Source organism: Balaenoptera musculus, chromosome 17 (assembly GCF_009873245.2).
Source record: "Balaenoptera musculus isolate JJ_BM4_2016_0621 chromosome 17, mBalMus1.pri.v3, whole genome shotgun sequence".
Taxonomy (NCBI): domain Eukaryota; kingdom Metazoa; phylum Chordata; class Mammalia; order Artiodactyla; family Balaenopteridae; genus Balaenoptera; species Balaenoptera musculus.
Genome location: NC_045801.1, coordinates 29,026,135 through 29,050,727, shown reverse-complemented (window position 1 = coordinate 29,050,727; position 24,593 = coordinate 29,026,135).

The window sequence follows — 24,593 nt, the reverse complement described above, 5'->3', positions numbered from 1 at the left end:
AGTGACCCCCACTTGCCGCAACTAGAGAAAGCCCTCGCACAGAAACGAAGACCCAACACAGCCATAAATAAACAAATAAATAAATAAAATTTAAAAAAAAAAAAAAAAAAGAATATACAATGGAAAAAGACAACCTCTTCAATAAGTGGTGCTGGGAAAACTGGACAGCTACATGTAAAAGAATGAAATTAGAACACTTCCTAACATGCTACACAAAAATAAAATGGATTAAAGACCTAAATGTGTGGCCAGACACTATCAGACTCTTAGAGGAAAGCATAGGCAGAACACTCTTTGACATAAACCACAGCAATATCTTTTTTGACCCACTTCCTAGAGTAATGAAAATGAAAACAAAAATCAACAAATGGGACCTAATGAAACTTAAAAGCTTTTGCACAGCGGAGGAAACCATAAAGAAGACGAAAGGACAACGCTCAGAATGGGAGAAAAATATTTGCAAACGAAGCAACTGACAAATGATTAATCTCTAAAATATACAAGCAGCTCATGCAGCTCAATATCAAAAAAACAAACAACCTAATCCAAAAATGGGTAGAAGACCTAAATAGACATTTCTCCAAGTAGACATACAGATTGCCAACAAACTCATGAAAAGATGCTCAACATCACTAATTATTAGAGAAATGCAAATCAAAACCACAATGAGGTATCACCTCACACCAGTCAGAATGGCCATCATTAAAAAATCTAGAAACAATAAATGCTGGAGAGGGTGTGGAGAAAAGGGAACCCTCCAGCACTGTTGGTGGGAATGTAAATTGATACAGCCACTATGGAGAACAGTATAGAGGTTCCTTAAAGAACTAAAAATAGAATTACCATATGACTCAGCAATCCCACTACTGGGTGTTTACCCTGAGAAAACCATAATTCAAAAAAAATACATGTACCATAATGTTCATTGCAGCACTATCTACAATAGCCAGGACATGGAAACAACCTAAATGTCCACCAAAAGATAAATGGATAAAGAAGATGTGGCACATATGTACAATGGAATATTACTCAGCCATAAAAAGGAACAAAGGAACAAATTGAGTTATTTTAATGAGGTGGATAGACCTAGAGTCTGTCATACAAAGTGAAGTTAGTCAGAAAGAGAAAAACAAATACTGTATGCTAATGCATACATATGGAATCTAAAAAAACAGTACTCATGAACCTAGTGGCACGGCAGGAACAAAGATGCAGATGTAGAGAATGGACTTGAGGACATACAGGGGGAAAGGGAAGCTGGGACAAAGTGAGAGAGTGGCATTGACATATATACACTACCAAATGTAAAATGGATGGCTAGTGGGAAGCTGCTGCATAGCACAGGGACATCAGCTCGATGCTTTGTGATGACCTAGAGGGGTGGGATAGGGACGGTGGGAGGGAGGCTCAAGAGGGAATGGATATCAGGATATTATGTGTACATTTAGTTGATTCACTTTGTTGTACAGCAGAGACTAACACAACATTGTAAAGCAATTGTACTCCAATAAAGATGGAAAGAAAAAACCAGCATTAGGGAAGTTCAGGAGAAAGCCTCTGAGAGGTCTAAAAGATAGGTAGAGTGTAGGTGTAGAGACTAGGCAATATTAGCCACCAAGGAAGGTTGTCAACAAGCAGTCAGCTTTCCTCCCACACCATGAGAGAACTGGCAAAAGCAAGTCATGGCTGTAGCCCTAGAGAACCAAAACTGGGGTTTAGGGTCAGGGCTTTTTTCTGAGCAGTAGGTCAGATGCTGAATTAGTACAAGCTAGCACACAATAAAAGCTGGCCTTGGTAGCAAATTTGACTTATTTATGAGTCCCATGAGTTTTAAGTCAGAATTCAGTTTCCCCTTTGATCAAAAACAGGTTCCAGAGCCTGTGGGGGTCAAGACAGTCAACATATATTTAGTAGGTACCTACTATGTGCCAGGGACTGTGTTAAGTACTGGGAATACAGTAGCAAACAATCAGATGCTACTTTCTAGACCACAGTGTTTAATGTCTAATGAGAGAGACAGACATTAAACCTATAACAAGTGTGATAAGTGCTACTAAGAAGATGTACAGAGTGCTAAGAAACTAGCACAAAGACTGGGACCAAGAGACTGAGACAGGGCATTATAGAAAAATCAAACGTAGAGCAAGCATGCTTGGGGGCAAGGCTATGGATTTTGTGGGACTGCTACATCAACCAGGGCTGAAGAGCTCTTGGTTAGCCCTGCCTGGACAAGATCTTTCCTAGGACAATATGTCACATTGAGAAATGCTTTCTTGGAATATGTTTGAGGAGCTCTGGATTACTGTGCTTTCTCTCATGAACGAGCTATCATTAAAATTTTTTCTCTTTTACTAACACTTCCTCTCAGATACTGTGGCTACCCTCCTTGCAAATAATCAGTTAGTGTCAGCCTATTGGACTGTCCAGTTGAGAAATCTGTCCTTTTTAATCTTTAATATTTAACTCAGGCCCTTGCAGCCTCAGGCATCCCTAACACATGCATAATTCTCTAGGATTATAAATAAGTTATTTTCAACACCAATTAACATCATCATCAAAAATATTGTGCATGTCACACGTCTCATGCAAGCAGTAAGCACTGACTGTGCAAAGTACTTTCAACTGGAACTCACCCAGTTCAAATGATTTCATGCAGAGAAAATAAATACCAGTGAGCAGGCTGCTTGATCTGAGTAGAGTAGACTTTTTTTGTTTTTTCTTTTTCTACCTCCAGCAGCCCTTAGTACGGTGCCTTACTTATGAGTGCCTTACTCATATTTTTTAAAATGAAGAGTATATGGAACTTGGTATATCTTTCCAATGCCAAATCTGATTTTGAAAGTTGAATCACCTAGCTTTTTTTATTTTAGAGATAGTACCCCTGTCCCTTTGCCTTCTTCCGGAGGGGAGAGATGAAATGCGATAATGCAGTCATTTGTACTGAGCATGTTCCAGCTGAAAGGCCTTTATGTAGGTGCTTTGAGTCTCAGAGAAAGGTAGTCATTGTTCGTCTCTAGTATTTGAAGATGACCTCACCGATAGGGTTGTATCTCCAAGTGACTGAAATGGCTATGGTCTCAGAGGTGTGTGGGAAGGTTTTTCTTTGGTTTGTGGTGAGAGCCTGTTTGCAGGGCCTGGTATTTGTAGCACAACCTTTCTTCAGGCTGCTTTTCAAGATGAGCTGGCTCGTGTCTGTTAGCTGCACACCAGGTTCTTCTGTTGGCGGGTGTTCTATTCCAGAATTCCATAGTTATCGAGAAATGGACTATGTTAACACAAAGTTTTATTGTGTTTTGAGGCACTTTGGGGCCTCTGACAGCTGCTCTCATTTTTCAGAGTAAACTGCTGCTGAAGGTTTGGGAAAGGTTAATTTTTAAATGGATTCTATGTTGCTATATGTGGCATCTCCCTCAGTATTTGAATTATTCAGCACATAACCCCACTGTTAGGTCATTTTTTTTTCTGTTTTGAAATTTTTGTTGGTCACCTTTAAAGCTGCATCAATCTTGGTAATGGAAAAAAAAGTCAATGTAATGATCTGCCTTGAAAATAAACAGTATAACTTGACTTTGGCGTTGAGAGCCTATTATCATGTGGTAACATCATTCTATTCCAATGACATTATCTGCTAAGGATAGTATGATGGTGGAAAATATTTCAATTTTGTTATCGGAACAATGAAGCTGTGATATTTAATTATAGAGAAGTATGCTTAATTTGGGGAATCTGGTATGTTGACTGTCACAGTTTACTCATAAGAAGCTTGGGCAGTTATAATCAAATTTGAACAGAATATTATTTAGTGACCCACCCATGTTATGGATTGAACACTTTCCCTCACTTTCTGAAGTCTTATCCTTTGAAATTTGAATTCTTCCATTGTTTATTAACAAATTAATTAATGAGCTCATTTGATAACTGTAATCGTGGGTAGTTGTGAAGAGCTAGGGAATTGAGAATAAGGTCTGTCACCAGTTTTTATTCTGTGGGGGTGAAACCTGTTTGAATAACTCAGCAAGAAAAGTATTTCCAAGTTGAAATGTTAACAGATTAGGGAAAGTGCATTCTCTCTCTCCATATGGACACAAACACACACACACATACAGTGTGTTGGGTAAATTAAAAATAAAACAAACAGCCTATGACTACATTGATTAGACTGTTATGTGATGAATAAAAGTTGTCCTTAAAATGGTACGGAAGGTGGCACTGGGATAAGATTTGAAAGGCAATTCAGGGTACTTCCCATTCTGTAGTAACATTCCTGCTGACAATCAGTTGTGCCATCCTATACTTTATTGAAGTATAAGCTGACTTACAGTTTTAGTTTCAGGTATACAATATAGTGATTTGATATTTTTATACATTACACACCATACAAAGTTATTACATTATTATTGGCTATTTTCTCTGCTGTACATTGCATCACCATGACTTACTTATTTCTAACTGGTAGTTTGTACCTCTTAATCACCTTCAATTATTTCACTCATCCTCCCATCCCCCTCCCCTTTGGCAACCACTAGTTTGTTCTCTGTATCCATGAGTCTGTTTCTCTTTTGTATTTGTTCACTTGTTTCGTTTTTCATATTCCACATGTAAGTGAAAATATACAGTATGTGTCTTTCTCTGTCTGACTTATTTTATTAAACATAATACCCTCTAGGTCCATCCATGTTGTTGAAAATGGCAAGATTTCATTCTTTTTTGTGGCTGAGTAATATTACATTCCACACACACACGCGTGCACACACACACACACACACAATCTTCTTTACTTTCTTTATCCATTCATCTGTTGATGGACACTTAGGTTGCTTCCATACCTTGGCTATTGTAAATAATGTTGCAGTGAATATCGGAGTGCATATATCTTTTCTTATTTTTTCTTTTTTGGCTATGCTGCCTGGCTTGTGGGATCTTAGTTCCCTGGCCAAGGATTGCACCCAGGCCCTCGGCAGTGAAAGCACAGAGTCTTAACCACTGGGCCTCCAGGGAATTCCTGGAGGGCTATCTTTTCAAATTAGTGTTTTCATTTTCTTTGGATAAATATCCAAAAGTGGAATTGTTGGATGGTATGGATGTTGTTTACACTCCATGTGTTTGTGTTTTTTCCTAAAATTTTTCTTCCTAGAATTGATTTCTAGTTTTATACATTGTGCTTGGTAAAGATGCTTGCTGTGATTTCAATCTTCTTAAATTTATTGAGACTTGTTTTATGATTTAGCATGTGGTCTATCCTGGAGAATGTTCCATGTGCACTTGAAAAAAAATGTGTATTCTGCTGTTTTTGATTGGAATGTTCTGTAGATATCTATGAGGTTCATCTGCTTTACTGTGTCATTTAAAGCCACTGTTTCCTTATTGATTTTCTGTCTAGATGATCTGTCCATTGATGTAAGTGGGGGGGGTATTAAAGTCCCTTATTATTATTGTATCACCATCAATTTCTCCCTTTATGTCTATTTATATTTGCTTTATATATTTAGGTGCTTCTATGTTGGGTACATATATATTTACAAATATTTTATTGTCTTGGATTGACCCCTTTATCGTTATGTAATGCCCTTTTTTGTTGTTGTTAATAACCTTTGTTTTAAGTCTATTTTTTCTAATACAAGTATTGCTACCTGAGCTTTTTTGTTTGTTTGTTTCCATTTGCATAAAATATCTTTTTCCGTTTTTTCACTTTCAGTCATTGTGTGTCTTTAGCTCTGAAGTAAGTCTCTTGTAGGCAGCATATATATTAATATATGCCTTGTTTTTTTATCCATTCAGCCACTCTTTGTCTTTTGATTGGAGTATTTCATCCATTTACATTTAAAGTGATTATTGATAGGTATGTACTTATTGCCATTTTGTTCATTGTTTTCTGGGGGGATTTTTGCAGTTCTTCCCTGTTCCTTTCTTCTTCTTTTAGTCTATTCCCTTGTTATTTGATGATTTCCTTTAGTGTTGTGTTTGATTTCCTTTGTCTTTATTTTTTGTGTGTCTCATGTAGGTTTTTGGTTTGTGGTTTTCATGAAGTTCATATATGTTGAATTATATATAGCGATTTGTTTTAAGTTGTTGGTCACTTAAGTTCAAACACGTTCTAAAAGCTCTACATTTTTAAAATCCTCCCCTTCAATGTTTTATAAATTTTTTATTGGTGTATAGTTGATTTATAATGTTGTGTTAGTTTCAGGTGTACAGCAAAGTGAATCAGTTATACATATACATATATCCACTCTTTTTTAGATTCTTTTCCCATATAGGTCATTACAGAGTACTGAGTAGAGTTCTGTGTGCTATACAGTAGGTCTTTATTATTGAATAGTTATCTATTTTATATATAATAGTGTGTATATGTCAATCCCAGTCTCCCAAGTTATCCCTCCCCCCTTCTCCCCTGGTCAACGTTTTATGTTTTTGACAGCATATTTTACATCTTTTTATTTTGTGTATCCCTTAACTATTTATTGTAGTTGTAGTTGGTTTTATGTTTTTTGTCCTTTAAACTTTTTTTTCCCATACTAGCTTTTTAAGTGTTTGATCCACTGCCTCTATATACATTTGACTTTACCACTGAGGTGTTTATTTTTTACCCATATATTTCTTATTTCTAGTTATGTCATTTTCTTTTTTTTAAATGAAGACCCTTTAACATTTCTTGTAAGTCTGGTTTAGTGGTGATGAACTCTTAGTTTTTGCTTGTCTGGGAAACTCTTTATCTCTCCTTCAATTCTGAATGATAAACTTGCTTGGTAGAGTATCCTTGGCTATAGGCTTTTACCTTTCAACGTTTTAAATATATCATGTCGCTCCCTTCTGGCCTGCAAAGTTTCTGCCAAAAAATCAGCTGATAGCCTTATGGGGATTCCCTTGCATGTGACTTGTTTTTCTCTTGCTGCTTTAAAAATTCTTTCTTTATTTTTAACTTTTGGACCTGGATATCCTGGACCTGGATATCTCTTTCCTTTCCCAGGTTAGGGAGGTTTTCAGCCATTATTTCATCAAATGCATTTTCTGGCCCTTTCTCTCTCTCTTCTCCTTCTGGGACCCCTATAATGCAAATGTTAGTATACTTGGTGTTGTTCCAGAGGTCCCTTAAACTATCCTCATTTTTTAAAAGTATTTTTTTCTTTATGCTCTTCTGATTGGGTCATTTCCACTATTCTATCTTCCAGGTCACTTATACATTCTGCAGTATCATCTAATCTGCTGTTGACTCCCTCTAATGTATTTCTCATTTCAGTTATTTTATTCTTCTACTCTGATTGGTTCTTTTTTTATATTTTCTAAATCTGTTGAAGTTCTCACTGTGTTTCTCTTTTGCTGAGTTTAGTGTGCATCTTTAGGACCGTAACTTTGAACTCTTTATCGGGTATATTACTTATCTCCATTTCATTAGGATTTTTTCTTAGGTTTTATCCTGTTCTTTCATTTGAAACTAACTTCTTTGTCTTCTTATTTTGTTTGATTTTTCTGTTTGTTTCAATGAGTTGGGTAATACAGTTATCTCTACTGGTCTTGAAGGTATGGCTTTGTATAGGCACATTCATATGCAGACTGTATGTGCTTTAGTGGGAGGGCTGAAGTGAGTGCAGGCCAGGGCACAGCAGGGACTGCATCTTTGTGGGCGGGCTGGAGCTGTAGCTTGTCATGGGCTGGGGATTTTCTAGGGTGTGATGGGGCTGCTGCCTTGGTGGGTTTGCTGGAGCCAGACCCAGGTGTGGGCCATGGGGCTGCTGATGTAGTCTTGGCAGGATGGCTAGAGTGTCAGGTGCTATTCAGTCTGCTGCTTCTGTACTAGAACTTGGAGCAAGTGAGTTTGCATTCGACCCCTTTAGGAGCAGAATCTTGGTTTCCTACAGCTCTTTTGGACTTAAGCCCTGCTGGTTTCAAAGTCAGTTATGGGCCTCATCTTCCTGGTACCAGACCTAGGGATGGGGTGCCCAGTATGAGGCAGAACCCTTTGCTTCTTAGGGAGGACCTTTAAGTTTGTGATATCCCTTCCTGTTTGTGGGTCACTGTGCTGAGGGTGTGGGTCCAGTCTAGATCACTTCTCTGCCCCTGCTACCCGTCCCAGTGTGGTTTTAAAAAACAGACTTAATTGTAGAGGAGCTGCTCTGCTAGTCTTCAGGTCATTCTCAGAGAGTTGTTCTATATGTAGTTGTAGTTTTGGCATGTTCCTGGGAGAAGATGTGCTCAGGATCTTCCTACTCCACCATCTTGATCCCGTGGGGCCCTCTTACCTTCTTAAATGCTCTTCAGTTACAGCCATTGGCTAGCCAAGAAATAGGTGTGCCCCTTTTGCTGAGTACCTGCTAAGTGTCAGACATCATGCCTGATCTAAAGGGAATGTAGAAATGGATAAGGCACACATTGTCCTCAAGGAGCTTTCCATTTCATGGGAGACAGACACAACATATAGCTGTGCTTGGTGTTCACATGTGATCAGTGGTGGGAAAGAGGTCATTAGAAGTGGGAAATCGTGATGAAAGCCACACCACACTTATTCCTATCTCACTGGTACATTAGCAAGCACTGGTTAATCACAAAACTAGAAAATTCTCTAATTCTTGAGCTAGAGGAAACTCAGAAAACATTGAGTCCATCTTACTTTGACAAATGAAACTGCTGAACTGCTGAGAGTCACAGTGGTTTCCCCAAGGTCACAGGGCAAGGTGGTGGCAGAACTAGCAACAGAGCCTAGTCTCCTGACCAGTGTTCTTCCTACTATATCAAACTCTTTCCAAAGTTCTATTTCCATCCTGGGGTCAAGGAGATTGGAATCCTGCTGTAGAAGGAGTTACAGGGGGAGACTTGATCTATTTCACAATTTTCCTTGGTCACAAGTTCTGATGTGAAATTTTTATGTTTCCTTTTCGTTTGTCTGGGGGCAAAAGAGGTAACCTGTCTAATGGCAGGCTGTCACTGCATCTGGGCCAGAGATGCTCGATGCCCTGATTTTGGCTGTTGAAACATTCTGCGTCACTACTTGGAGTGTCCCCAGATTCACAAACGTGCCACAGGGACTACGAAAAATAACCTTTGTGTATATGGAGGGTTGGGAAGAATGAAGAGGGTTGTATTGAGGGCTAACACCAAATTCACATGGGAGTTGTGTTCTCAAACACAATATAAGAAGGAAAAAAATACCTTTTGTTTCTGGTAGGGGTCCCCAATCAGCCTCAAGGCTGGTGACAGTAAACTGTGAAGAAAAGTAGCCCAGGCTACATTTAAGCTGGCACTGAGCAATTTGGACAATTGACAGAAATATGACCTTTCTGGCTTGTAATTCTCTACTTCAGCTCAGTCCCTTTTGTAGGTTATTTTAGTATATACAGCAAACTAAAAGTTCTTCTTTCATGGACTTTTCAGGTAGAATGTATATCTGAAAGAAACCATTCAAGAACTGATTTTAAATAACCTACATGTTTGATTATAAGTAGGTGGTAAGTAAATATTGGTGTTGTTATATTTTAAAGGGAAGCTTTACTTTGTTCATTCTTTATAACTTCATTTTAAAAATATACCAATTCATAGAATTGTCTCTAACAATGAAAGAGCTCTCACCCCAAACCAAAACAACCAAAGCTGATCACAAAGGCACATACATCACTGGTAATTCTTTATAGGAAGCAAAAGGAGGAATAAATATAGGTCTGGGTACCACAAGTTCATCTCATGTCAACACATGGCTTTGTGACATAGAAATCAACATATAGGTCAAAATGCTTTGGAAAAATACAGATTCTTTAAATATAGAATATGTAGGTCTTACTTAATCCAGTCAGCAGCATTTTTATATTAATGTATGAATGTGTTATATTTACATTTATTTAGGAGGCAGCATGTTGAAAGGAAAGTAAGACATGTGAGTCAGACCCATTAAGGTTAGGATCCTTATTCAGGCCCTGGAAAGGTTACTTAATCTTTTTGAATCTCAGTTTTCTCATTGGCAAAAGGAGAAATTTGCTCATGTAAAAGTCTTGGCATAGTATTTGTTGCATTATGGGCACTCTGTAAAGTATTTGTTGCATTATGGGCACTCTGTAAATGTTAGTCCAGTTTTCCTTCTTAATTCCTGTCAAAATAAACCAGTGGGGACATGATTTTGGAAGCTCTCATTAACTATCCTTTTTTTTTTTTCCATACCCAATAAATCGCTCTCTTACAGTTGGGTCCCTTGGTGGGCATATCTCAAATTTATTATAAAATTCTAACAGAGAGAAGCTGTCAGAGGACCAACTTGGAAGGGAAGCCCCAAGAAAGGCTATAGGTCTCATCTGAGAACAAAAAGAAAGTCAATCAAGGGCAACGTTGCAGAGAGAGAGAAAGAAACCAAGACACACATCGTTCTCCTTTGTGATATCAATCAGTGTTCCAAAGGCAGGGCCATCCTATCTTTTATTGATAAAACTGGGATGCTTTTGAATGGGAAAAAGGACAGGGGAAAAGTTCCGTATCAGATGGGATGCTTGGAGAACAGACATACATGTGGACTGTCCAGAGCAAACCAGGATCTATGGTCTCCTTGTCTATAGGAGTCCCATGGACTTCAAGCAGTGTGGTGTCACACACACCTCAGCCAGAATCCCTGTGGGTGGTTAGACATACCATGATCAGTTATGCAGCCTCCCTGAGCCTCAACTTATTTATTCATGGAAGAGGGTTAATGAAAGCTATGCCTAAGGGCTGTACTAAGGATCAAAGTCATACATCTAAAGTACTTGGTACAAGCTGGTGTGCAGAAAATAAGAATTGTTATTTTAAGTGCATAAGGCATACAGAAAGCCTGCATGGAAAGGACCTGAGAATACAAGTAAATCTCCCAAAGGGAAAGAATCTCCCCTTTCCCTGACTTCACCATTACAAAACTTGGAACATGGGACGTGGGAGAGAGAAGGACATTTACCAGCATCTTATGCTGGTTGCTGTTAATTTTGGACTTTGTTAACCAACTTTATTAAGTATTTTGCTGGTTATATTATTGTTATATTGTTTTTTAATCTAATTAATAACATGCTAATCTAAAAAAACTATGGATAGATCAGGGATCAAGAGAGAGGAGATGTGTTTGGGGGAAGAATGATTGCCCCATGTGCGGGGTGCTGGCAGTGAATTTTCACAGGTTAGGAGAGCTCAACTGTAAAAATTTGGGATTAATTGTTTCCCTTTCTCTAGAAGGCATGGATATAAATGGCCATGCAGGTTCTGGAGCTTCCTGTTAAGGAGGAGAGTAGCAATCCCCTCCTTTGCCCATCTCTCATACCAGTAGGAAGAAAGCTTTACATTTATAGATAAATAAGCACACACATACATACACAGATACTTTTTTTAATTTCAAATTTTATTCCAATTTTTTCCATTTTTTGTTATTGAATAGACAAATGTTTAAGCATTATACATGCTATTTTTATTCTTTAGTTGATTATATCTCACGTTTAAAAATTCAAGCTCATTTTCCATATTCTTTTCTTAAGCATATTAATATTTATGTTCACAAATACTTACTTTTGATTCATTCTTTCAAACCACCCAGGCAGCACTTTTATAAAACAGCATTTGTTGAGACTGCTAAGCCTTGAATAGGTATCCAAATACCTGCTCAGTATAAGTGTCATGTCCTCAGACATCACCCTGCTGAAACGCATCAGTTGTAAAATAAGGGGTGGGGGGTGCGGGGAGGGGTTGAATATTCTGTCATGCGTGACGATTGTTATAAGAATGTGTGTTTACTTTTGTTGTATCTTTATTAGCAAAGCAAAAGAGGAGGTTCAAATCTGGAGTGTTTTAATTGCTTTAGTGGATACAAATTTGACTATGAATAGTTACTGAAATGATACAACCTTTGTAATTAGAAAGAACCACATGGGCTGCATGAGGTCCTCCACTCTTTGACCTACTCATTGACATTTTTTCTTTCCAAACCACTTTTCCAAACCACTCCTAAAGACCCAGCTTTTGTGAGGGTGTGCGTTTCTACCTGCCGTTGGAGAAATAGTTTTGTTCTTTCATTATTTTTACTTTAATAAACAACAAATTTTTCCTAGGATTGTTGAGTATTTTCATTTTAAGAACAAATTAACATATATATTTATATTTTTGTTGAAACTTTATGTATTATTTTAGCAAAGAAATGATATAGTATCACCAACCCATATATGTGACCAAAATATAGGTTTTCTGAGCATTCCTCCCCCGAAATTTGCCCTTTATGTGATCATGATGTATCTAAAAATAGGCTCAGTTTTATGGTCTTTATAATGGTGAAGTTAGCTTTGAAATCGGAATTGAGCAATAAATTGAGGTCTTTATTTCCCAACAGAAACAATGTTCAGTTTGACGTATTTAAATCAGCAATAGGTAAGTGTTCCAGTCTCTTGGTAGGAAGGGAAATCGTCCCAATCCCATGTAAATGCTATCTTGTAATTGACGGGGTTTGGTTTGGCAATTAAGCTTGCCAAGAGTAACAGAACCTGGCTTCCCTGAGTGGTTTTTTTTTGTTTTTTTTTTTTTTTGGCAGTTCTTATTCTGGCAAATGTTTTGGAAGTTCTTTTGTAATTCTTGGAGAACACCTTCAGTAATGTTCCTGTGTGATTAAGAGACACATCGTGGCTAGACAATTTAATGCATGTCTGGTAGGACAATCTAGCCTGGCTAGAAGTTGTTGGCAAACTATTGTCTATTACGAGAAAGTAAAGGGAGTGAACAAGAAATTTCCCAACTAGTTCCTCCCACTGCACCCCCATCTATTTTATTTTAATTTTTGAATTAACAAAGTAAAATTGACCTTTTGGTGAGCAATTCTATGAATTTTAATGTATACATAAATTTCTATCACCACCGCCACAATCAGGATACAGAATTGTGCCATTGTCCCCCAAACTCCTTTGTACTATATCCCCCCATAGCCACTTTCTCCTCATCCTTAACTCCTGGCAGCCACTGATCTGTTCTCTATCATTATAGTTTTATCTTTTCAAGAATATCTTATAAATGGAATCATATAATATGCTACCTTTTCAGATTGTCTCCTTTCACTTAGTGTAATGCCTCTGAGATTCATTCAAGTTGTATGTAGCAGTAGTTTATTTCTTTTTATTACTGAGTAGTATTCCATTGTATGGATGTGCCACAGGATGTTTATCCATTGAAGGAGACTTAATTTCCTTCCAGTTTTTGGCAATTATTAATTTGCTATAAACATTAATATATAGGCTTTTGTGTTAATATAAATTTCATTTCACTAGGATAAATAGTGAGGAGTGGGTTTGCTGGGTCATGTAGTAAGTGTGTGTTATTTACATTCCTATGTGTGAGTCCATCTGTCCTGTAATCTGGTCAGCACTTTGTATATATATCCATATTTCTAATTTTAGTTATTCGAATAGGTATGTAGTGGTATCTCATTTTGATTTTAATTCACATTTCCTTAATGGCTAATGATGTTGAACATATTTTTATATGCTTATTTGCCTTCCTTATATTCTCTTTGGTGAAGTTTTTGTTCAAATCTTTTGCATATTTTTCAAACTGAGCTATTTGATTTTTCAGTACTTGAGAGTTCTTTATATATTCTGGATACAAGTCATTTGTTAAATATGTGATTTACAAATATCTTAAATGTTTTCTCCAGTCTGTAGTTTCTCTTTTCACTTTCTTAAGAGTGTCTTTTAAAGAGCAAAAGTTTTTAATATTGATAAAGTCCAATTTATTAATTTTTATTTTATGAACTGGGCTTTTGGTGTTAAATCTAAGAACTCTGTTTAACCCAAGATCAAAAAGACTTTCTTGTCTGTTTTTGTCTAGGACATTTATAGTTTTATGTTTTACATTCATATCAATGATCCATTTAGAGGTAATTTTTGTATAAAGAGTGAAGTTTAGGGCAAAGTTCATTTTTATTTTTGCATATGTATTTCCAAATTTCCTAACACCACTTATTGAAATGACTATCTTTGCATCTTTGCAAAAATCAACTGGTTGTATTTGTGAAGGTCTATTTCTGGACTTCCTTCTGTACATTGACATATGTGTCTATCTTGTTATCAGTACCACACTGTCTTGATTACGGTAGCTTTATAGAAATTTTAAGATTGAGTGGTGAGATAACTTTGATTTTATTCCTATTTCAGTTCTTTGTTTAAATATAAGTTTTAAAATAAATTTGTCTATAGCTACAGAAAATTGCTGGGATTTAATTAGAATTGCACTAAATCTGTAGATCAATTTGGGAAGAATTAACACCTTTACTATTGTTGAGTCCTATAATCCATGAATATGGAATCTATTTATTAGGTCTTTAGTCATTTATTTTTAAAATTATTTTTTATTTCTTTAATCAGTGTTTGTAGTTTTGGAAAACATCTTGTATATTTTGTTAAATTTATACCAAAGTATTTCATTTTGGGGAGCTATTGTAAATGATCTTGTGTTTTAATTTTGGTTTCCAGTTGTTTATTTCTTGTACACTATATTGGAATACCATTGATTTGTTGACTTTTTATGCTGTGAACTTGCTAAACTCACGAGTTCAAGAAGTTTTTTTTTTTTGGTAGACTTCTTGGGATTTTCTATGTAGAAAAACATGTTGTCAGTAAATAGGGATGCTTTTTTTTACTTTCCAATCTGTATGCTTTTACATAGTCTTACCTTATTGTACTAGCTAGGACTTCCAGTGTGATGTTGAATAGAGGTGGTGAGAGTTGACATCCTTGTCTTGTTTCCAGTCTTATGAGGGAGTCTTCCCTATTCTGGGTGTTAGGGAACCCCTTTCCTGCTCCTTGATACAGAATTAGAGGGCTTCTCTTCTAGCTCTCTCTTTCCACTCTAATGCTACTTCCAGGCAAGGTAACTGCCATGTTTCCAAGCAAGGTGATAGCAGAAGAAAATAAAATTGTGAACTCACCACTAGTTTCATGATACTTTGAATTCTGGTGTTTTTCCCCAAACTCCTGTATTCTTTTCCTAGTTCTCAGATAGTTGCTCCAAGTGTGCTCTCCAGGTTTTATAGCCGCATTCAGTGGAAGAGACAGGATAGAGTGTGCTGTCCTGGAACCAGAACCATTTTATGTTTTTAAAAATAAGAGATTTTTTTTTTCTGTTTCTAGACATGCTTTTTCCCTTCAAATTTTGAGAGTAATTTTTACAGGAATTTTAGGGGGAAAATGTTTTAATGTTTTAAAGTAAAATAGAGTACTTTGGAATTTTTTTTGTCCCCTTTGCATTCCTTTCTCTGTGTGTTTGTTGAAGGGTAGGGCTTTATGTTTTATATCTCAGTATTTAAGACAAGTGAGATTATAGGATACAGGTGTAAAATATCTTTCTCTTCTTACCACTTAATGCCAAACAGACACACTCAGAGTGGCTAATTCTTTCCTTGTCTTGCAATCAAATCTTGGGCAGGCCTCCTTTGTTATCTGGTTCCTCTTAGATTAAAAAAATAGTCCTCTAGTCATTTTATTAGGTCAAATCATTTCAATTCAAGAATTATTATATATGTCCCCACATAATAATTAGAACTTCAGCCTTATTTTAAAGTTGAATCTTTTCCCCTGGGGCTGCTCCAGACCAGGGTCCTATAGAAGCAAGGAAACAGAGTTGTCATTTTCTCTATTTTACCTACTGGCAATTCTTTTTTTTTCCTCCACTCACTAGACACCTTTGACTTCCACAGGACTGAAGGGTAGAGCTGGAAATGTGGAGAAGAACTAAGGGTCAGGAAAAGTATTAACTTGGCTGGCACTGTTGTGAGTTGACATTGGCCCTAGACTTAACAAATATTTAAAGCTAAACTGACTTTTCTCATTTGTAGGGTTTTCAGATACTCACCAACAGTTCCATGACACTGATGATGCAACACCTCCACATAAACTCTCAGTGTTGGGCTTCCAACACGTGTCCCAGTGGCTTTTGGGGGCAAAATTAATTTAAGATTATTGTAGGCCAGGGCATTTTCTCTCTCTCTCTCTCTCATTCTCCCTCACCCTCTTCCTCCCTCTCTCTTCACATTTACATATAGTCCACAGGAAAATCACTTGCTTCCCCAAAGCATAGCCCTCTACACTGCTACTTCTTGCCCTTTAAATCTCTTGGGTGTGAGTCACACCACAGTCTACCATATTCCCTAAACTATTCAAGTATTCTTGAGTCTTTCTGGATTAGCTTCACACCTGGTGGGTCTCATAGCACATCAACAATTCTCTCCAAAGAACGACTATAATTTTCTACTAACTTGTCCCAGACTCCTCAGCCTATTTTATGGGGTGGAGGTTAATGGGAAGGTCACAAAGTGGTTTTCTACCACTATACAAGTCTTTAGTATAGTGTAGCAACTTACTCTGGAATGTGAGTAGGTGGCCTAAACAAAACCAAGAGAGGAGGAGTCCCTTTTTAACCCCCTATTACATGTATAAATAATCCTTTTGATCTTTATATGACTGATAGCATATATTAGCTGGAAGAAGATAAATCTTGCATCAGATGTAGCTGGTGACTTAGCAGAGAGGCACACTCATTGTATACATTACAGCAGTACTGGTTAGATTCTTTACCATGTATTTTTAATTCTAATGGCCCCATCAGTGAGGACTTTCTGCCTGCATTGTCCTCAGGATTAGATGTTACTGTAGAACTGAAGAGAGAAAGAAAGAGTCATTGCTCTGCTTTGAGTTTCAAAAGCCTTTTGAAGGCTTCAGCCTTTTATATCATTTACCAAATTGTGGGTAAATGCCTGTTGATATAAAATGATTTTCCCACCATGCAGTGAGGCAAGGGAGAGAAACTACATAAGAAAGGGAGACATAAAAAAGGAGGTTTGGGATAAGGTGAGGGGATCACATGACTCTCTCTATCCAAATCTGGGTTAGGAGAGAAACTATAGGTAGGCTCTGGGGACCCAAAAGCAGAGATTTGTGTCTTGCTCTACAGGATGACCACAGGAAATGCTCTCTACCTTTCAGAGATCCCATATCCAGGATAGAGCAGAGGTTGGAATAGTAAAGCAAAAAGGCAGGGGATGTCAGAAATAAGACCTGTTTTTAGCCCCTCAACTCTAGTGAAATGGGGCAACATTCAACATTTTCCCATGGTCATGAGAGGGAAGAGTGGCAAATGGTCCAGAAGAGGACTTGTAGAACGTAGACTCTGTGGCCCTGAATACTGGATGCCATGCAGGCCCATAAGTATCAGCAGCTTTCAGAAACAGTGGGTCCAGGGGCCAGTGGCCAAGATCAAGCAGGAAACATTAAATCTCTGCAGAGAGGTCAGGTGATTACTACGGACTGGACATGGGCCACTCCCTCTGCCCCCCGAACCCCCCAACTTCTAGGATAACAAGGTGTTCTGAGCCTCCTTCAAAACCAGTCACCACCCAAGAAAAAGGGAAGGATAAGCAGAGAGTAAGATTCCTGAATTAAACGACTTGTTAACAACAACGATACTAAGTTCTAAAATAGAAATATCTCAAATGGGCAAGATTAAGCTTTCTACTGCTGAACTGGATCCAGTTTTGCACAACTGAGTCTATGACTGTGAAATTAAAATCCATTTATACATGTATACTTGCCCACTAAACTGAGAACAATTTGAGGGCAGAACCCAATTTCAATGGATGATTTTATCCCTGGGACCTAATAAAATTGCCTGAAACAAGGTAAAAATTGAGGAAGCAGGTATTGTATTAAATTAATATGAAAGAAATAAAACTCTTAATTTGTGACTTGGTTAGTTGTCCTCTATCCTAGTAAATAAAATTGCTACCACTTAATGAAATTTTCAGCTCTCCAGTTCCTTTTCATCTGAGACTGGGTCTAGCCTCACTTTTCATGATAGCAAGTGAGCTTCTGTGATAATTTCTCTGGTAATTCTTTTTTTTTCACCCTGTATCTTTGCCAGTCTATTATTTGCAGGTGAGAGTCACGTCCATGGCTCATCCCTCTCTCTTTTTATAAAAACTTAACAGCGAAATGCAGAGCTGGAAAAGGAGTCAAAAGAAAAAAACCACATACTAGAAAAAAGGCTCTGACAAAAGGAAAGTACAGTAAATATAATAATTCAGTGTTGTAAAGTCTCTCATAAAAACATGTTTGTGGGACTTCCCTGGCAGTCCAGTGGTTAAGACTTTGCCTTCCAATGCAGGGGGTACAGGTTCGATCTCTGGTCAGGGAGCTAAGATCCCCAAACCAAAACATAAAACAGAAGCAATATTGTAACAAATTCAATAAAGACTTAAAAAAAATAAAAATTTTAAAATGTAAAAAAAAAATAAAAACAAAAACATGTTTGTACTATCTTCTATGGATTAGGAAATAGTTTCCACATATAGAAGATGAATCTCTCCTAGATGTTTCTGCACAGTCAACAAAACTTTCCTGCGATGTCAGGAAACCATTTTTCAGGCCACTTATTAGTGATTTCTCTTTCACCTCCGTTGTTATCTCTTTTCTGATAGAAAGAATGGAAACGACTGGGCAGGGGACAGAATTCCACATCAACCTGTGATAAGATATCTTGTTAAGTAATAGTTTCCTACTTAAAGTGCTTAATTCTAAGTGTAATTTTTAGAAAACCAACACTTCATTTAGAAGCAGGAGTGGTAAATTCAAGGACAGTCTTTTGCTTTTTATCAAATGTGAGAAGGATCTTCAAAACCCTAAGCCACCAAAGAATGTTTCCGAAGCATTACCTAGGTTTACTAAAAGCTTTCTTGCAGAATTTATTTTTTAAAGTATAGCTTGCATAATTTTGAGCATGAAATTTGATTAAACATTAATTACCTGGAATTTCTTCATTCAGAGAAAATTTAATAGAGCTATACAGGAATGCCCTGGTATTCAGGTTTTTGCCCAGTTAGGAAAAAGGCTAAATAGGTTAGATTTCAATCAGGAAGTTGCACTTCTTTGTCCAACAAAACAAAACAACAACAACAATAAAAATCCAAAAAATGCCAAAACCACTGTAGTTTGCAGAAAACATAAGTGTAGACTACAGAGATGGTAGAAATAATGGTAATTTTTAGTGGGGTTTTTTTGTTTGTTTGTTTGTTTGTTTTACTCTTTCGGCCTTTGAAATTGTAGGTTAATGATATGATACTGCTTAGATGAGATGGACAAGTGTTTCCTAGTAATGAGACTAGAAAGATAATTCTCTATACTGAGAGGAAGTGTAAGAGAATAATGAAAATATGAGCTCTAGGGCTTCCCTGGTCGTGCAGTGGTTGAGAATCCGCCTGCCAATGCAGGGGACACGGGTTCGAGCCCTGGTCTGGGAAGATCCCACATGCCGCGGAGCAACTGGGCCCGTGAGCCACAACTAGTGAGCCTGCGCGTCTGGAGCCTATGCTCCGCAACAAGAGAGGCTGCGATAGTGAGAGGCCCGCGCACCGCGATGAAGAGTGGCCCCCGCTTGCCACAACTAGAGAAAGCCCTCGCACAGAAACGAAGACCCAACACAGCCAAAAATAAATAAATAAATTAAAAAATATATATATGAGCTCTAAAGACAGACTGCAATGGTTGGAATCCAGTTCCTGTGCTTTTTAATGATGTGACCTTAAGCAAGTGAAATAATCATAATACTTGAGTTTCCTTATGTGTAACATGGGTATAGTAATGTATTTACCTGAAAGAGTTGTGAGGAATGAGTTAAAATATGTAAAACAATCAGAACAGAGCTTGGCACATTGTAAGCCCTCAACAAGGCTAGTTATTTTGACTAATTACTGATGGCTGGATTTTATTATCGTGTCCTAGAAATAACCCCCATATTCAGTTAGTCTTGCTGTATATTATTGCCAGAAAGGATAGTTTAAGTTCAGCATTCTTATATCCAAATCATCTAAACTAAGAGATGTTAAGTGGCATTTAATTGGTTTATATCCAGTAGTTCAGTACAGCAAGATAAGTCATTTATTTACCCTTGGGGTACAGAAACCTTATCTCAAAAAGTACATGCATATACTGTATTTTCCAAAATTACATATCATCTTTATAATGAATCATTAGAATTGACTCTCTATTGTTTTGGGAGATGATTGGCAATTCCTACCTAAAAATTTCCAAGCTAAAATTCTTATGGTATGCCATATAGATCTAGAGGTTTGAGGCTTTTATTGGCCATTCATCCATCTGTGGCTTGCAACCAGGCCTGCTATCAGAGGAAAATGCTGGCATTGCATGTAAGTAAACTCTTGGCCATCCAAGTGAAGTGGCCCTTCATTCAGATATGTGTCTTGATTAGATTTTTCATAAGAAAATGTTAATCTTACTTTCTGCCTAGTTGGTTGTTAAATATGTAACAGAATATTTGCACTGAACGCTTCCTCTGGGGAATGTTCTTTGAACTTTTTGATGACCAACTATTATTCAAAAAAATTCCTTTGTGATAATATTTATGAAAATTTAGCCAAAGGACATGAAGTCTTCAAGATATGCCACGTTTTCCTCTTAGATCAAGCAATAACACCAAGAAGAGCACTAACACTATATTGTTTGGTGTCATTATAAAACTGATTTTACTGAAGAGTGTTTCACTAAATTCATCATATGTCTACTGTAGGTGCATTGCTAAAGACATTATACACTCCATAAAGGAGAGCACAAGAAAAATTATTCTCAGGTTTCACAGGGAAAATTATGATTCCTCCATTATAACAAATCTTTTTTAAAAAAATCTTATTCTGGGTCCTTATTTGCTTTGATCACTAGGAATCTCGTTTCTAGCAACTGTTAAGGTACTATCTTTCTAAACCTTTGTCAGGTCGTACACAGATAGCAAATGCTAAAATTTGTATGGCATGCTGAGGAAAAGAGAGGAGGCTGCTAATGGCCAGAAGTAGTCAGCCTAGGGTTGGGTCATCCAGCCGCCCCTGGCTTCCCTGAGGGCCCAGAGCTCAGTATGTTTACACACCAGAAAACCATTCATGGCATGCCATTGAGAAATCTCTGTTCTGTAGCGTACAGTTATATGATATACTTTCAAATTGTATGAATGATTGAAATCAACCTATTCTTTGTGGAAGGAGGCAGGAAATAAAAAACTAAATCATCAGATAATTGATTAAAAGCAGAGAAGTGGAGGACACCAGAGGAGTGCCAAGATTACAGGAATGTGGAACAGAGCTTTAGCAGCAGCCAGGATGTCAGCATTTTGCAGAGGACCCTAAAGAGAAGGAAAGCTCCTCATAATCCCGGGACTTGGTGTGTACGAGTGAACTTGGGTCCAGAGCCCAGACAAAACCTAAGACGTATCTGAATTTCAAGGGCCATGATATGACAATTCCCAGTGCATATTAGTAGGGAAAAGAAGATTGAGGAGACAAAGAAGCAGGTTTTCAGAAACTGAAACAAGGAGAAATACACATTGTAATCTACCTTCTTAGACATAACTAGGTAAAAGTTTTCACAAACGTTGTAAGGAGAAACTAGAAACTGACATCAGAAACCCACTGTAAATAATGTAAAATTAGCTTTGAAATCTATGTTTCAAACATTGTAGTAAAATGTATGTAATATTCAGTATATAATGTGCTTTTAGTCATTTAAAATTATTTTTTGTTGTTATTGTTACCATTCATTAAGTAAAAAACTCAAGCATACTTCCCTCTCTTACAGCAGGATTCTTGAATCCAAAATGGAATAAAATCAGGTCACTTGTACTCCTCAGAAAATATTTTAACAAGGCTTTTCTCTCCCTCTGGAGATGCTACACAACATAATTTCAGCAGACAAATAGATTCTGCCATGTATCTGCTGACAACTCCCACATTAACATCTTCAGCCAGATAAAACTCTAAATTTGTATATCCAATTTTCTACTCACCATCTCCACACTTGGCTGTCTGTTAGACATTCTAATTTCAAAGTGTCAAAAATGATCTCTAGATCTTGCTCCCACACCTCTTTCATCCAGAACCTTCCTTATCTTAGTTGATAATTGCATCTTTCCACTTGCTCACATCCCAAATTTAGGAGTCTCTTTGCTCCTTATTATATTTAATTCATCAGGAAACGTTTTGGCTTTACATTCAAAATATATCCAGAATTTAACCACTTTCCTCTATCACCACCCTGGTCCAAGCCACACTTATCTCCCACTGGATAATTGCAATAGCCTTTGTCTCCCTGCTGCCACCGTTGCCCCCTTTACAAGCTACTTTCAACACAACAACCAGAGTAATCCTTTAACATGGAAGTCAAATCATGTCACTCTTTATTATTATCGTATTATATTTCTGAAAGCTCCTAGAACAGTGCCTCATATATATCCTGTGCTTGTGACTGAACACATGAACACCCATTCTTAGAAGAGAATACTATCCTTAGAGAAAGTAACTTACTTTCTCAATATCAGAGTAACAGAATTTAACCCAGGTATTTGAACTCCACACTAATGTTCTTTTCACTATTCTATGCCTCCTCCTAGACATGTTGATAGAATCCTCATGGTGGATATCAGGATTTTTCTGAGGAAGAGTGTTGTACTAGTAGGAGTCTGAGTTCAAATCCTGATTCCGCTGCTAAGCAGGCAGAATCTGAGTATGACTTTTTTGGCTTGCAGAAGGCAGTTGAACTAGATAATTCCTAAGGTCCATTTTAGAGCCAAATAAGTCCAGTGACACTGCAGAAGTTTCCCATTTTTCAACATCAGTTCAACTAAAAAGCCACTTGAGAGTATCAGCAGGACAAGGGAGCCTACCAGATATGCTAATCTGATTCTTAGATTTCCAAGGACAGCCAGATCTAGTAACCTCGTTAAGTGGGACAAGGTTTCCCAGGGCTGGTTGCTAATCGGTGACATTTGGCTCAGTTGGCACTCTCAATGGTGATGTATGCAAATGTGTATTGTTTGGGTAAAACTGAGTGTGACACCCAGTATGTATTTATTTTATGTATTTGAAATCAAACTCACATCCAAATTAGTGGTGTGATGCCTTAAAGTTTATAACAAGCCTTTGTGTGGTTTTTCTAGCTCATTGCATTAGAGCTCACTGTATATATATATTTGTGCAAGTATTTGTGTTTATTCCTTTACCTCAAATACAAGTTTTTGTCTCAAAATACACTTTCCCAACCCCAGGCAGCCCTTTATTCCAGCCAAGACAGGTTTCCTACAATATCTTTAATCTCCCTTATTCTTTTCTTGAGACTTTTCATTTCTGTCTTCCTCCTTCCCTCCTTCCCTCCCTTCCTTCCTTCCTTCCATCTTTCTTTCCTTCCTCCTTCCCTCCCTCCTTTCTTTCTTTCTTTCTTTCTTTCTTTCTTTCTTTCTTTCTTTCTTTCTTTCTTTCTTTCTTTCTTTCTTTCTTTCTTTCTTTCATCTTTCTTTTTCTTTCTCCCTCTCTTTCTTTCTTTCTTTCTTTCAGCTTATTTTCTCCTAATCACTTTGGCTCAGATTATTTTTCTTAAAAAAGGCCTTTCTCCTTCTTTCTAACAATCCTAACTCATCGTCATTAAAGATGCGATTTACCTATGAGAAACCTTCTTTGGCTGCTATCTTTCAGTCAGAACACTAATTTTCTCTTTGATTCCAGATAATCCTGTTTATTACCATTAATAATTTATTATTTGTAGTTCTCGATGGTTTCTTTGCTAGTCATTCTCCTGTAATAATATACTTTTTGGCACTCACTGGATTGCATACTTCTTGAGGGTGCTGATTTGTTTTCTAGATCCTTTAGACCTTTCTTTTCACATATTAGTACAGGTTTGGGTAGTGAGAAGGAAACTCCCTAATAGTCTGTGTGTCAGTTGTCTATTGCTTCATAACAAACAGCTCCAAAACTCTGTGCTTAAAACAACCATTTTATTTTACTCATGGCTTGGGGGGTAAAGAAGTTGGAATGGCTTGGCTAGTGGTTTGTCTCGCATCCCTCTGATGTCAGGTGGGAAAGCTGGGACTGGAAACCTACTTCCATGACGACTTCTTCATTCACATATTGTTAGGTACCTTGGTGTTCCTTGCCCTGGCTCTCTCTGAATGGTGTCTCATTCTCCAAGGCCTCTCCATGTGGCTTGAGCTTCTCAAGGCACTGTTGTTCTGAGGTAATCACACTTCTTGCTTCATGGTTGGTTTCCAAGAGGAAGAAGTCAGAAGCTGTCAGGCCACTTAAGAGATGTGCCTAGAACTGGCACAGTGACACTTTAGCCCTATTCTTCTATTGGTCAAAGCAGTCACAAGGCCTTCCAGATTCAGGAGGGTTGGAGAAATGGACTGCAGTTCCTGATGGGAATGTGACAAGGTAACATTGCAGGAGCGTATGCAGGATGGGAGTTATCTGACTCTGCAGAGTAAATTCAGTGGTTTTATTGTGGAAATGCATTTGAGTAAAATGTATAATATATGAATTGAAAAGTCAAAAGTTAGACTGTCAAATGAATGCTATTTTAGGCCAACCAATCAATAAAAAACAAACATATAGACCAAAATTTTATTAAGAGGATCTGCACAATTAGGTTCTGCTCCGAGGTACTGTGACCTAACTCATGACTAGAATATGATGTGCTGTTGGTGGTATGGTAGACTCTGTTCTTTGATTAGGCTGCATGTAGTAATCACTACTTTTATCGCAGCAGCTCTTGCTGTGTCAAGTGTAGTAATGGCAT